Source organism: Aquarana catesbeiana, linkage group LG13 (genome assembly GCF_042186555.1).
Source record: "Aquarana catesbeiana isolate 2022-GZ linkage group LG13, ASM4218655v1, whole genome shotgun sequence".
Taxonomy (NCBI): Eukaryota; Metazoa; Chordata; class Amphibia; order Anura; family Ranidae; genus Aquarana; species Aquarana catesbeiana.
Window position 1 is genome coordinate 235,967,441 of NC_133336.1, and position 14,152 is coordinate 235,981,592.

The 14,152-nt window shown below is 39.4% G+C and overlaps 1 protein-coding gene across 2 annotated transcripts in view; it reads right to left on the reverse strand.

The window, feature by feature from the left end:
- Positions 1-14,152, reverse strand: part of PEA15 (proliferation and apoptosis adaptor protein 15) — a 104,216-nt gene that overhangs the window by 87,901 nt on the left and 2,163 nt on the right. The window contains exon 1 of one of the 2 annotated variants that reach the window (XM_073609547.1): positions 5,051-5,183. The exons of the other annotated variant lie outside the window; for it this stretch is intronic. The gene's annotated coding sequence lies outside the window, so the exon portion shown is untranslated. Of the gene's footprint in view, positions 1-5,050; positions 5,184-14,152 lie in introns of those variants that run through there. 2 annotated transcript variants of the gene reach the window in all.

Genomic DNA, 14,152 nt, shown 5'->3' on the forward strand with positions numbered 1-14,152 from the left:
AGATATTGGAGTGGGAACATTAACTTGTAAAGGAGCTGTAATAGCAGTGATCTCTAGCAGTCTCATGTGACAGGCCCCCCCCCCCCCCCCGGACCCCGGATGTCAGTAGTTGGAGAGGGAACATTGATTTGTAATGGGACTAAATAGCAGTGAACTTTAACAGTCTCAAGTGACAGCCCCCCCCCCCCCCCCCCTGGACCCCGGGCATCAGTAGCAGAGTCAGAGGATTGATTTCTGATGGTGTTGAATAATCGCCTTTGTAAAGGAGCTCTGATGTCAGTGCTCTCTAGCAGTCTTGTGTAACAGGCGCTCAGACCCCAGGCTTGAGCTCGGACCCCGGGTGTCACTAGTTGGAGAGGGAACACTGCTTTGTAAAGGGACTAAATATCCGCGATCTCTAGCAGTCTCATGTGACAGGCCCTCAGACCCCAGGCATCAGGAGTTGGAGTGGGAACATTGATTTGTAAAAGAAGCGCTAATAACAGTGATCTCTAGCAGTCTCGTATTACAGACCCCCGGAACTCAGCGCTGGGAATGTACCGAGTAGCCGGTTTCTAAAGGGGCTGCAAATGCTGCGATCTCTAGCAGTCTCCTGTAACGTGTCCCCAAGTCTCTAACCGTCTCCTGTAACGTGTCCCCAAGTCTCCACCACAACTGCAGTTTTTGACCCTCTCTTGTAACACGTCTCGGTATCTTTTGCTGCCACAATGAATATTATGTGGGGCCCTTTTGGGGAACATCGGGGGCCGCAGTTGAAGCCCAGTATGTCTAGTGAGTTGACCGCCATTAGCAGAGAAGTCAGCTTGACAACAAGGCATACTCTAAAAAAAAAAAAAAATTAGCAGATTTAGGATCCATGCTTACTTCCTAGTTGCCTCATTTCCTGGCTGGAGGACACCCAGCATCATCTAACCCTTTCCGCCAGACCAGATCAATTCTAATACTATGAATACCAGTAGGACAACCCTCGGGGTTTAATGCTATCTATACTCTTTCCCAAGTATTAGGTAAAAGGTCGACTTGCCACGGCCATCATAGTCATAGGTGAGTCGTGGCTACAGGTCGAAGTATTCCCCTTGGTTGCAACCGTGTACCAAACAAATGCGCCCCCTGCCGCCTCCTCCGTCGGCTCCCCCCACCCTCATTTGGATGAACATGGCGCGCGTCCCTCTTTTTTTTTTTCTCTTCTTTCACAAATAGGTCACTGGCTGATTTTAAGCGTTGCGATTAATGAACCTCTGGCTCTTAAAGGCCCGTCGCTCCGATAATCCCTGTACAGCTACACCCAGCCTTTTATTTTATTATATATATATTCATATTTGTTTTTTGTTTTTTTCTCCTGTTGTTTTGTAATGGGATCCGAAATCCTCCCTCCCCATCATCTCACGGCCGGGCTTGTTTCCTGCCGGCTGTGCGGGGAAGGCAGAATACCAGTATTATCGCTACATGCCTGGTTTGCTAATGCTGCGCGGAAGAAGGCCGCGTTGTGTTCATTCATTCCGCCTCGCAGCGGTAACCCTTTCACCGCCGGAGCCAGGCGGCTTCATTGTCCGCCCGCCTGGGAACTGACGGGATGTGATGACGAAACACGGAGGGGGGGGGGAGAGACAGGCCTGTCTCAGTGCAATCCTGTGAAACAACAATCGAACAATCGATCGAACTATCGATCGATAGATAATTAATACAGTATATGCTTCTTAAAGCAGTATTAAACCCAAAAGCAAGCATTTATTATACTGCAGCTTACTAATTCTTCGACGTGATGGCTGCATTCTTTTTCTTTTTTTTTTTTTTTTAGGCTTTCTTTCCTTTATTTTCACCCGGTGATCCGGCCAGTGAGTCTGTTGTTTTTCAAAAGAACAAGCTCTCTTGCAGATGCATTGGTTAATCTACATACCTCCCAACATTTTGAGATGGGAATGAGGGACACCTACTAACAAACGTATGTAGGCATAGGACACGCCCTCTGCCACACCCTCTTAAAGGAGAATTAACCAAAAAAAAAAAAGGTTAATTAAATCCACAAGGACTTTTTTTTTACCACTACTATTCCTTTATATTGGCTTTTAAAATGTACAAATTTAGAATTTGGATGAAAGGTTTAGCGCTGGGAAACACTTTTTGAAAGATAAAAAGTGCATTTTATATACAACTATATAGATCAGACCAAAATGAGGGACAAATGAGGAGGAATGAGGGACAGAGGGACATTGCTCCAAATCAGGGACAGTCCCTCGAAATCAGGGACAGTCCCTCGAAATCAGGGACAGTTGGGAGCTATGAGTCTATGTTTCCACTATTGCGCCCCCCCCTCCCAAAGTCGCACGATTTGGAGTGCGCCTTTGGAGTGCGACTTTGAGTGCGGCCTTGATCCGACTTTACACTCTCCGGATCAAAGTCGCATCAAAAGTCACATCAAAGTAGTGCAGGAACCTTTCCAATGTCGTCGATTTTCAAAGTCGCATAGGTTGGAATGGGTGCCATTGAAATAAATAGGCTGTGACTTGCCGTGCGACTTTATGCGTCCAAAAGTTGCATGACAAGTTGCACTAGTGGAAACAAAGTCTTGAGGCCCCCGGTTCACATATATGCTGTGCGAATCCAGCACGGGTTCCCCCCGCATCGCATACGAATCGCAGGCAGTTCACACTGCCTTATGCGAACCACTGGGAGCGTCAATACAAAGGTAATGACCCCCCCCCCCCAGATCGGTTCGCATATCGCAGTGCCGACTGACAATTCAGACATAATTCAGAACGCAATGGGTGTTTACGACCAAAAAGAAAGGGTCCTGCGCGACTTTGGTCCGAATGCAATGCGAATTCAGCCATACAATCTGTATGGCTGAATTTGCATCGCACAGACATCGCATGTGATTTGCACTGCAGTGCGTTGCGAGTCACATGCGATTATCGCACAGCGCACCAGTGTGAACCCAGCTTGCAGGGATGAGACAAACCATTTACCACTGGCGGGGGTGCTTGCAATGATCAGCTTTGATTTATTTATGTAAAACCTTCATTTTGATATCTCCATTTTCACGTGATTTTGTGTCGCATAGAGCCAGCCTGTTCACTTTATCGGGCTGCCCTATGTGCGTTTGTCACCCCCCCCAAAAAAAATAAAAAATCCTGCTCCTTCTTGGGCGACAAGCTTTTTTAAAGGCGCGGTTTGCTGCCACTGCCGAGCGATCGTGACGCGACAGAACTGCATTTGGGGTGAAACGCGTTTCGCCGCACAATTCCAAATCGCAGAAAAACGCGTGACATGCGTTCCTGAATAATAAATGTTTTGTGAACCCATTAGTGTAGTAAGAGTGTATAATCCAGGCCCATATGTTGTCATGGAGTGCCAACCCTCAATATAAATAATGGGAAAAGGAGTATGTAATGGATCTGGGCGTTAAATAGTCTCCTCCAGACAATTAAAGATACATATTTTCATTTAAATACTTATTAGAAAATAGAAAAAGACATGTAAACATAAAACAGTAGGGGAATAACTCACACTCCCCTACATATAAAAACAATGGTGTATATACAACATGGCAAACAGAGATGTTACATTGAAGTAGCCAACATGTTTCGCAGTCTAAATATGAGCTTCTTCAGGGCTTGCTTGCTTCGTAACTAACTCTGAATCTGTATTGGACAGAGCATAAACATGCATATAAACAACTTCATACATAATAAGTATATAACTCCCTATCCCTAGAGTGTGGAGATACTGGAGGAGAAAAAAAAAGGGGGGGGGGAGAAAAGGGAAGGGGGGGGAAAGGGGGGGAAAGGGGGGTCCTGTACCTTTAAACCATCCAGGACATCCGCATTAGTGGGAAACCAAAAGTAACCCACATTACTGTGATGTGGGTTCTTTTTGATCTCCCCAAATCCAGATGTCCTGGATGGTTTAAAGGTGCAGGACCCCCCTTTTCTCCCCATTCCCCTTCCCCCCCCCCCTTTTTTTTCTCCTCCAGTATCTCCACACTCTAGGGATAGGGAGTTATATATTTATAATGTATGAAGTTGCTTATATGCATGTTTATGCTCTGTCCAATACAGATTCTGAGCTAGTTACAAAGAAAGAAAGCCCTGAAGAAGCGTATATATAGACCGCGAAACGTGTTGGCTACTGCAATGTAACATCTCTATTTGACATGTTGTATATACACCATTGTTTTTTTTTTGTGTAGGGGCGTGTGGCAAACTGCACCCCCCCCCCCCCCCGTACTTAATATTATTATATTAAGGGACACTCTGATGGTCAAATTGTATGTTAAGGGGCACCCTGATGGGCACATTTTATATTAAGGGGCACTCTGATGGGCACAACAAAACGTGCCCCTTAACGTAAAATCTGCCCATCAGAGTGCCCCATAACACAAAATGTGCCCATCAGTGTTGCTCTTAAAATAAAATATGCCCATCAGAGTGCCCCTTAACATAAAATAAGGGTCACGCTGATGGGCACCTTTTATGTTAAGGGGCACTCTGATTGGCACATTTTATTTTAAGGGGCACGCTGATGGGCACATTTTATTTTAAGGGGCACGCTGATGGGTATATTTTTAATGTACATGCTGATGGGCACATTTTATGTTAAGGGGCACTCTGATGGGCACATTTTATTTTAAGGGGCACGCTGATGGGTATATTTTTAATGTGCACGCTGATGGGCACATTTTATGTTAAGGGGCACTCTGATGGGCACATTTTATTTTAAGGGGCACGCTGATGGGTATATTTTTAATGTGCACGCTGATGGGCACATTTTATGTTAAGGGGCACTCTGATGGGCACAACAAAATGTGTCCATCAGTGTGCCCCTTAAGAAAATATGCCCATCAGTGCGCACATTAAAAATATACCCATCAGCGTGCCCCTTAAAATAAAATATACCCATCAGCGTGCCCCTTAAAATAAAATGTGCCCATCAGAGTGCCCCTTAACATAAAAAAAGGTACCCATCAGCGTGACCTTTAACAAATGCCCAGCAGTGTGAACAATAAAAATATGCCCATTAGTGATCACTAGTTAACATGTGGCCCACATACCTTGAATGCCGGAGGGCACAACTGAAATACCGAAGGGGCGGAAGCTGCGAGATATGGAGAGCCAAGGACCCGGTAACCGCGAGTAGCAGGGGGACGTTGGTGGTGGATCCCCTTGGGGGCTTGGGCTGCCACCGTTCTGGCACCAACCTTTCAGCCTCTTGTGAGAGGAATGGAGCGCCCAGTGCCCGGGAAAAAAAAAAAAAAAACAATTCTCAGTGTAGGGTTCACAAAACGTTTATAATGGGAAAAGGAATATATCCCAAATACTAGTTCCAAATAGCAGGTCAACCACACAGTGAGACATGGCCATGAGGGCTATTGCAACAGGACTGACCCAAAACAGTCCAGGATATATAGAAAGGAAATCTATTTAAAAAAAAAATAATGAAAAAAAATACTAAATAATATAATATAATACAATAGACTATAATAATATATAAATAAATATATACAGAGAACCTTAGTGAACAAACAGCATCATGAAGGCCAAGGAACACACCAGACAGGTCGGGGATAAAGTTATGGAGAAGTATAAAGCAGAGTTAGGTTATAAAAAATCTCCCAAGCTTTGAACATCTCACAGAGCACTGTTCAATCCATCATCTGAAAATGGAAAGAGTATGGAACTGCAAACCTACCAAGACATGGCCGTCCACCTAAACTGACCGGCCGGGCAAGGAGAGCATTCATCAGAGAAGAGCCAAGAGGCCCATGGTAACTCCGGAGGAGCTGCAGAGATCCACAGCTCAGGTGGGAGAATCTGTCCACAGGACAACTATTAGTCGTGTTCTCCACAAATCTGACCTTTATGGAAGAGTGACAAGAAGAAAGACATTGGTGAAAGAAATCCATAAGAAGTCCTGTTTGCATTTTGCGAGAAGTCATGTGGGGGACACAGCAAACATGTGGAAGAAGGTGATCTGGTCAGATGAGACCAAAATTTAACTTTGTGGCCTAAAAGCAAAACGCTATGTGTGGAGGAAAACTAACACTGCACATCACCCTGAACACACCGTGAAACATGGTGGTGGCAGCATCATGTGGTGGGGATGCTTTTCTTCAGCAGGGACAGGGAAGCTGGTCAGAGGTGATGGGAAGATGGATGGAGACAAATACAGGGCAATCTTAGAAGAAAACCTGTTAGAGTCTACAAAAGACTTGAGACTGGGGCGGAGGTTCACCTTCCAGCAGGACAACCACCCTAAACATACAGCCAGAGCTACAATGGAATGGTTTAGATCAAAGCATATTCATGTGTTAGAATGGCCCAGTCACAGTCCAGACCTAAATCACATTGAGAATCTGTGGCAAGACTTGAATATTGCTGTTCACAGACGCTCTCCATCCAGTCTGACAGAGCTTGAGATATTCTACAAAGAAGAATGGGCAAAAATGTCCCTCTCTAGATGTGCAAAGCTGGTAGAGACATCCCCAAAAAGACTTGAGGCTGTAATTGGAGAGAAAGGCGGTTCTACAAAGTATTGACTCAGGGGGGCGCCATACAAATGTACCCCACACTTTTCACATATTTATTTGTAAAAAAAAAATGAAAACCATTTATCATTTTCCTTCCACTTCACAATTATGTGCCACTTTGTGTTGGTCTATCACATAAAATCCCAATAAAATACATTTACATTTTGGGCTATAACATGACAAATTGTGGAAAATTTCAAGGGGTATGAATACTTTTTCAAGGCAATATATATATATATATATATATATATATATATATATATATATATATATATATATATACATACACAGTATATAAAGAGTAATAATATCAAAACTGTCATTTCTGACTTGATCTATAACTGACTGTTATTTGGTTAGTATTAAATATTTTAAAAAATAAAATAAATAAAAATAATAACAGACATAACAGATTATTATTAATATTATTATTGCTGTTTTTGTTATTATTTTTAGTAATAGACTACTATTACTTAAAATAATAACAAAAACAGCAATAATAATATTAATAATAATCTGTTGTGTCTGTTATTATTATTATTTATTTTATTTTTTGTAATATTTAATAATAACCAAATAACAGTCAGTTATAGATCAAGTCAGAAATGACAGTTTTGATACTATTACCCTTTAGGGCATCTATTAAATGTATCATACTAAAAAAAAAATTAAGAAAATAATAGTAATTAAAAAAAAAAAAATATATATATATATATATATATATATATATATATATATATATATATTATTTTTTTTTTTTTAATTATTATTATTTTCTTAATTTTTTTTTTTATAATATATATTATTGTTATTATTATTATTATATCCCTGAGTCGGAAAAGGAGTAGACGATTCCATCTTCACTGTCCGCATGCTTCCTCCGATCAGTGGCTCACTATCCAGGATGGGGATGACGGGGGTTGCACCTTCCAACAGCCAAATAGCAATGGCGGCTCCCATCTCCCCACCCCGGGTGGTTCCCCTTTAAGAAGTAGGCAGGAATGTCGGCCGGGGCTGTCTGGGGCTGCAGATTATAGGAGAGTCGGAGGAAACAGATGTTATACTCATAGAGAAGATCCAAGATAAAAAACATCTGGAAAATGGCAGCGTGAGGCCGGATCCATGGGGGATCTGCTGGGAACCTCCGCCGCCTTCATCCACCCCACCATCAATTTTAAGTAGTCTTCCGCTTTCAGAAGTGCTTTAAATTAAAGCCCAGCTCCAGCCATAGAAGGGGGTTAGACCCCCTTTTTGGGCAGGTTTTTATTGCGGTCTTTGTCTAGTTGGGGGGGGGGGGGGGGCAAATCACTGCAATGGGGGCACTGACAAAAAAATATAAAAATGATAATAAAAATAACATAGATTGTAAGCTCTAATGAGCGGGGCCCTCTGAGTCCTCCTGTATGGAATTGTATTGTACCTGTACTGTCTACCCTCATGTTGTAAAGTGCGGCGCAAACTGTTGGCGCTATATAAATCCTGTATAATAATAATAATGTTAATAATAATAAAATATAGTAATGTTACAAAAAATAATAATAATATTAATTAAAAATATATAAAAAAAATTATAATATAATAATAAAAATAATAATAAAATATAGTAATAATACAATAGAGTAATATAAAAAAATAAACATAATAATAAAAAAAAATCTATATATATAATAATAATTAATAAAAATAATAATAACATAAAAATGATAGTGATAATGATAATACTAATAATAATTAAAAAATATAAAAATTATAATATGATAATAATATTATTATTATTATTATTAATAATAATAACAATCATAATAATAATAATATTAATAAAATACAGTAATAATACAATACAGTAATATAAAAAAGAATAATAATTAAAAATTAAATAAAAAAATATAATAATAATAATAATAATATTAATAATAAATAAGAATAATAATAAATAAGAATAATAATAAAAATAACATAAAAATGATAGTTATAATGATAATAATAATAATTTTAATTAAAAATATATAAAAATGATAATATAATAATAAAAATAATAATAATATCAAAATATAGTAATAATACAATACAGTAATATAAAAAAATAAACATAATTAAAAAAATATATATAATAATAATAATAATAATAATAATAATAATAAATAAAAATAATAATAAAAATAACATAAAAATGATAGTTATAATGATAATAATAATAATAACATTAATTAAAAAAAATATAAAAATGATAATATCATAATAATAATATAATAATAAAATATAGTAAAAATACAATACAGTAATATAAAAAGAACATAATAATAAAAAATTAAATAAAAAAATTATAATAATAATAATTAATAAAAATAATAATAAAAATAACATAAAAATGATAGTGATAATGATAATAATAATAATAATAAAACATAGTAATAACACAATATAGTAATATCAAAAATAATAATAATAGTAATATAATAATAATAAAAAAATAGTCAAATAATAATAATAACAAAATAATAGTATAATTATAATGATGATATTATTACTATTATTATTATTATGGAGTTGGGCATAAACCAATCCTCTTTGCAGCTAAGTTGCCTTCTGTGCTTTTCAGTAATGCCTTTTTATCCTCCTGTATAGCGACATTCATTCATTGTCCCGGGAGGTGACACGCCATTGGTTACTGGATTTGATGGCCTTCTGTGCTCAGGGCCCAGCAAAGGTAAATCCAATCCCAAGGCATCGGGACGCACACAGAAGCTACAAAATAAAGGCAATGCCTCTATAGGAGCAGACTTTCTATACGGTATAAGGCAGCCCACAGTGAAGGTTTCACTCTCACAGCCGGACTCCCGAATTATTAAAATATTGATATATATGATTATATTATAATAATTAGTAATATTATTTTAATACATAATTATATTAGAATATATAAGAATTATTTATATTATTTTTAATATATATATATATATATATATATATATATATTTTATAAAAAATCCAATAACGGGGGGGGGGGGGGGGGCGCCATCATTCAATGCTGGACTGGTCACAGCTGTTGGTGGTCACTGGTTATGATAATGGGGACATCCCACCACTGGGGTCCTGGAGGGATCTAATAAGCCCCCATATGATGGTTCAATTTTCTAGATCAAATGTGATTTTTACAGATCAGACGTGGCCCTTTGAAGCCGATTTATTACTACAATTTACAAATTGCACATGATCAAATCACATGACGATCCTCCGTCACATGATCATCACTTGCCACTAATAAGAAACTGAAGCTCCCAAGTCATGTGATGTCTGGGCGGGGTCACACAGTGATTGGTTGAAACACTGTGGCTGTTTCACATCATTAGAGACTGCAGTAAGGCAATCCATGTCTGGGAGACTTAGAAAGATCGACTGATCATTGTGCAGCACTACGTAGTGAGGAGCAGAGCCGCCATATGTAATAATGGCCACCCCCAACTTGAAACGCGTATATTATATATATAGCCTGTAGGGAGGAGCAGAGCTACCACATATAGTAATGGCCACCCCAACGTTAAACGCGTATATTATATATACAGTCTGTAGGGAGGAGCAGAGCCACTATATATAATAATAGCCACCCCAACGTGAAACGCGTATATTATATATACGGTCTGTATAGTGAGGAGCAGAGCCACTATATATAATAATAGCCACCCCAACGTGAAACGCGTGTATTATATATACGGTCTGTATAGTGAGGAGCAGAGCCACTATATATAATAATAGCCACCCCAACGTGAAACGCGTGTATTATATATACGGTCTGTATAGTGAGGAGCAGAGCCACCATATATAATAATGGCTGCCCCAACGTGAAATGCGTATATTATATATACAGTCTGTATAGTGAGGAGCAGAGCCACTATATATAATAATGGGCGCCCCAACGTGAAACGCGTATAATATATATACAGTCTGTATAGTGAGGAGCAGAGCCACCATGTATAATAATGGCCACCCCAACGTAGAACATGTATATATATTATATATTAATTTTGTATTAAAATATTTACCTCCTATTGATAAGATTAGCCAATCAGCCAATCACATTCATGTATATATCTAATAAACACTTTATTACGGGGATCATTTACACGCGCTTAACGTGTTTTTGGTGCATTTTAGCATTAAAATGTAATAGAAATTAATTAATTAAATGAACAGAATCAATAAAATCCTTTAAATGAATTAATTAAAGTGATCTAATAGAAATGAATCAATTAATGAAACTAACAGAACCAAAAAAATAATTTCGAGCCTTAATTAATGTGATCTAATATAAATAAATGAATTAATGAAACTCACAAAACCAATTAAATAATTGAAATTAATTAATTATTGTGATCTAATAGAAAATAATTAATTGATGAAACTAACAAAATTTAATAAATAATTTAGATTAATTAATTCATGTGATCTAATAGAAATGTATTAATTAATTGGATCTAATAGAAATAAATGAATTCATGAAAAAAATTAATTAAATAAATAATTTAAATGAATGAATTAATGTGATCTAATAGAAATCAATTAATTATTGGGATCTAATAGAAATTAGTTAATTAATTATTTAAACTAACAGAATCAGTTAAATAATTTAAATGAATGAATGAATTAATGTGATCTAATATAAATAAATTAATTATTGTGATCTAATAGAAATTGGTTAATTAATTATTTAAACAAAAATAATTAGTTAAATAATTTAAATGAATGAATGAATTAATGTGATCTAATGGAAATTAATTAAGCTAACAAAATCAATTAAACAATTAAAATTAATTAAAATGTATTAATTGATGTGACTTAATAGAAATTAATTTATTTATGACACTAACAGAATAAAAAAAAAAAAAAATGAAAAATAATTAATTGATGTGATCTAATAGAAATTAATGAATTAATGAAACTAAGAGAATCAATAAAATAATTTAGATTAATGAATTAAATAATGTGATTTAATTGAAATGAATTAATTAATGAAACTAACAAAATTAATTAAATAAGATGAATGAATAGAAATGAATTAATTAATGCGATCTAATAGAATTTAATTAATTAATTGACAAGACTAAAAAAAACAATTGAATAATTTTAATTAAATAATAAATTAAATTTAAATAAATAAAATAAATTAATGTTATATATAGTATGATATAATAGGAATTCGATCGTGTCCCAGGTCCGGCCTGTTTACTGTTGAATGAGCCCCCGGCCTCACGTGACTGGCACTTGACCCGGAAGGCTGGGGCTTCCTTAGGGGAGGGGAATAATGAATAGGCAGAAAAATTCCCACCACACATAACAATGCAGCCTCCGGTCGCCAACATCATCCGTATCACAAACAACGAACAAACAAATATCCTGAGGGTGGCCGACCCACCAGCATGTTTATTTCAGGCTCTGTGTCAGAATTCTCAGCTCTGCTCCCAGCTATAGGGGCTGCTATTTCATTGGTGTGACATTACAGAGAATGCAGCGGGAGAAGTGAGACTCCAAGGTGGTAGGTAGAGGGGGGGGGGGAGGGGGGGCGCAGTGGGTGATGAAGCCCTCTGGAGTCACCCAAAAAAAACAAGATAGGTGTCCATGTGGACTCATCTCTTAACAATGGTATAAAAGGACAGGGCATGCTGGGAGTTGTAGTCCCACAGTGGGTGGAACACATGATGCTTCCTGCAGAGTCACCACCATCCACAGGTTGCAGCTCTGTGATTGGCCTCCCTGTCCTCTCCTCCAGCTGCATACCCCAGCACTACCTCATCGGCCCCCAGTGCCTGAAACATGTTAAATTATGCTTGATTCTGTTCAGCTAGTCTTGTGATTCACCCCCCCCCCCACACACACACACTGCACAATGTACAGCACCATTCACAGCTTGCAGCTCTGTGGGTGGCCTCCCTGCCCTCTCCTCCAGCTGCATACCTCAGCACTGCCCCCAGTGCCTGAAACATGTTAAATTATCTTTGATTCTGTTCAGCTAGTCTTGTGATTCACACTTACCCCACTGCACAATGTACACCACCATTCACAGCTTGCAGCTCTGTGGACGACCTCCCTATCCTCACCTCCAGCTACATACCGCAGCACTACCCCATCGGCCCCCAGTGCCTGAAACATGGTAAATTATCTTTGATGCTGTTTAGCTAGTCTTGTGATTCACGCCCCCCCCCCCCACACACACACACACACACACACACTGCACAATGTACACCACCATTCACGGTTTGCAGCTCTGTAGGTGGCCTCCCTGTCCTCTCCTCCAGGTGCATGCTTCCTCACTACCCCATCAGCCCCCAGTGCCTGAAACATGTTAAATTATCCCTGATTGTACCCCCCCCATTGCACAATGTATCCAGAGAGACACCCCACAATCCGCAGTTTGCAGCCCTGTGGACGACCTCCCTGTCCTCTCCTTCAGCTGCATGCCTCAGCACTGCCCCATCAGCGCCCCCCCCCCCCCCAGTGCCTGAAACATGTTAAACTGATAACATACGTTGGTTGCCCGCCGCCCGCCGCCCGGAGTGCATTCTATTACTGAGATCATGACACTAGCAATACTTAAACACATAGCGATCAATAATGTAACGGGCGTAGCTCCCGTCGCAATGTAACCAGGTCTCAAAGCTGCTTTCCGATTGGCTGCTGAGGACTGCGCTTTTGTTAAAAGGAGCCAATCGTCTAGGGCGCCTATGTTATTTTTTTCCCCCCATATCGGCTACAGTGCAAATAACAGCCTGAGAGTTAACCCCGGCACTGCCTGATCTTTGGTGGCTCAATTTCCGGGGGGGGGGGGGTTCTTAACCAACATTGAGTCCTGTATGAGGTCTTTATCTAATGAGGCCCCACGCGGGCCGTATCTGTCCCGCCCCGGGTTTTGGTCCTGGCACAGGGTGGCATCCCGGAAAACCCCTTCCCACACTTGGGAAGTAGGCTTGTCAAGCTGCCCCCCCCGTATCCTTCCTCCCCAAACAACACGCCCAAACTTCAGAACGTGACTTCTGGCTAACGGGAGGCCGTCACCATCACCAGAGCCCCGGGGCGTGATACGGCCGGGGAGGGGAACGGTGCCCTACGGAAAAGCTTTGCACTTGCAGACGCTCGGGAATTCATTAGTGCGGAGCTGATCGGCGAGCCGCGGTCTGTTAATAATCAGTAAAAAATCCGGCCAAGCCCTTACAAAAAAAAGTTCCTTCTACAGAGCAAGTCACCGGATCTTGCCGATCTTCTGCCATTTGGTGACACCCATCTGAAAAAAATCAAGGGGTTGGTGGAGACCGAAATCTTTTTCTAAGATTCTATTTCTCTATATTTAAGAGATCTGTCAACTACATGGTGAAAGGGGGGGGGGGGCGGGATATAGTTTACATTAGTTGGTTTCAACACCAGGGTAAGAAATCGGCCCAAACTGGTGCCTCTTGGTGAACAGGTCCAACCGTACCGATGACTCAATCAAATTTACCATCTAATGCTCATCAGGAACCGGTCCAAATTTTATAGTAATAGCCGATAAAACAAGGACAGGCGTCTGGCCCATCACGTCCAACTGTTGCCTATTTCTCTAGGAGTCCAGGTTTAGCAGAATAGCTTAACGCACTGGGA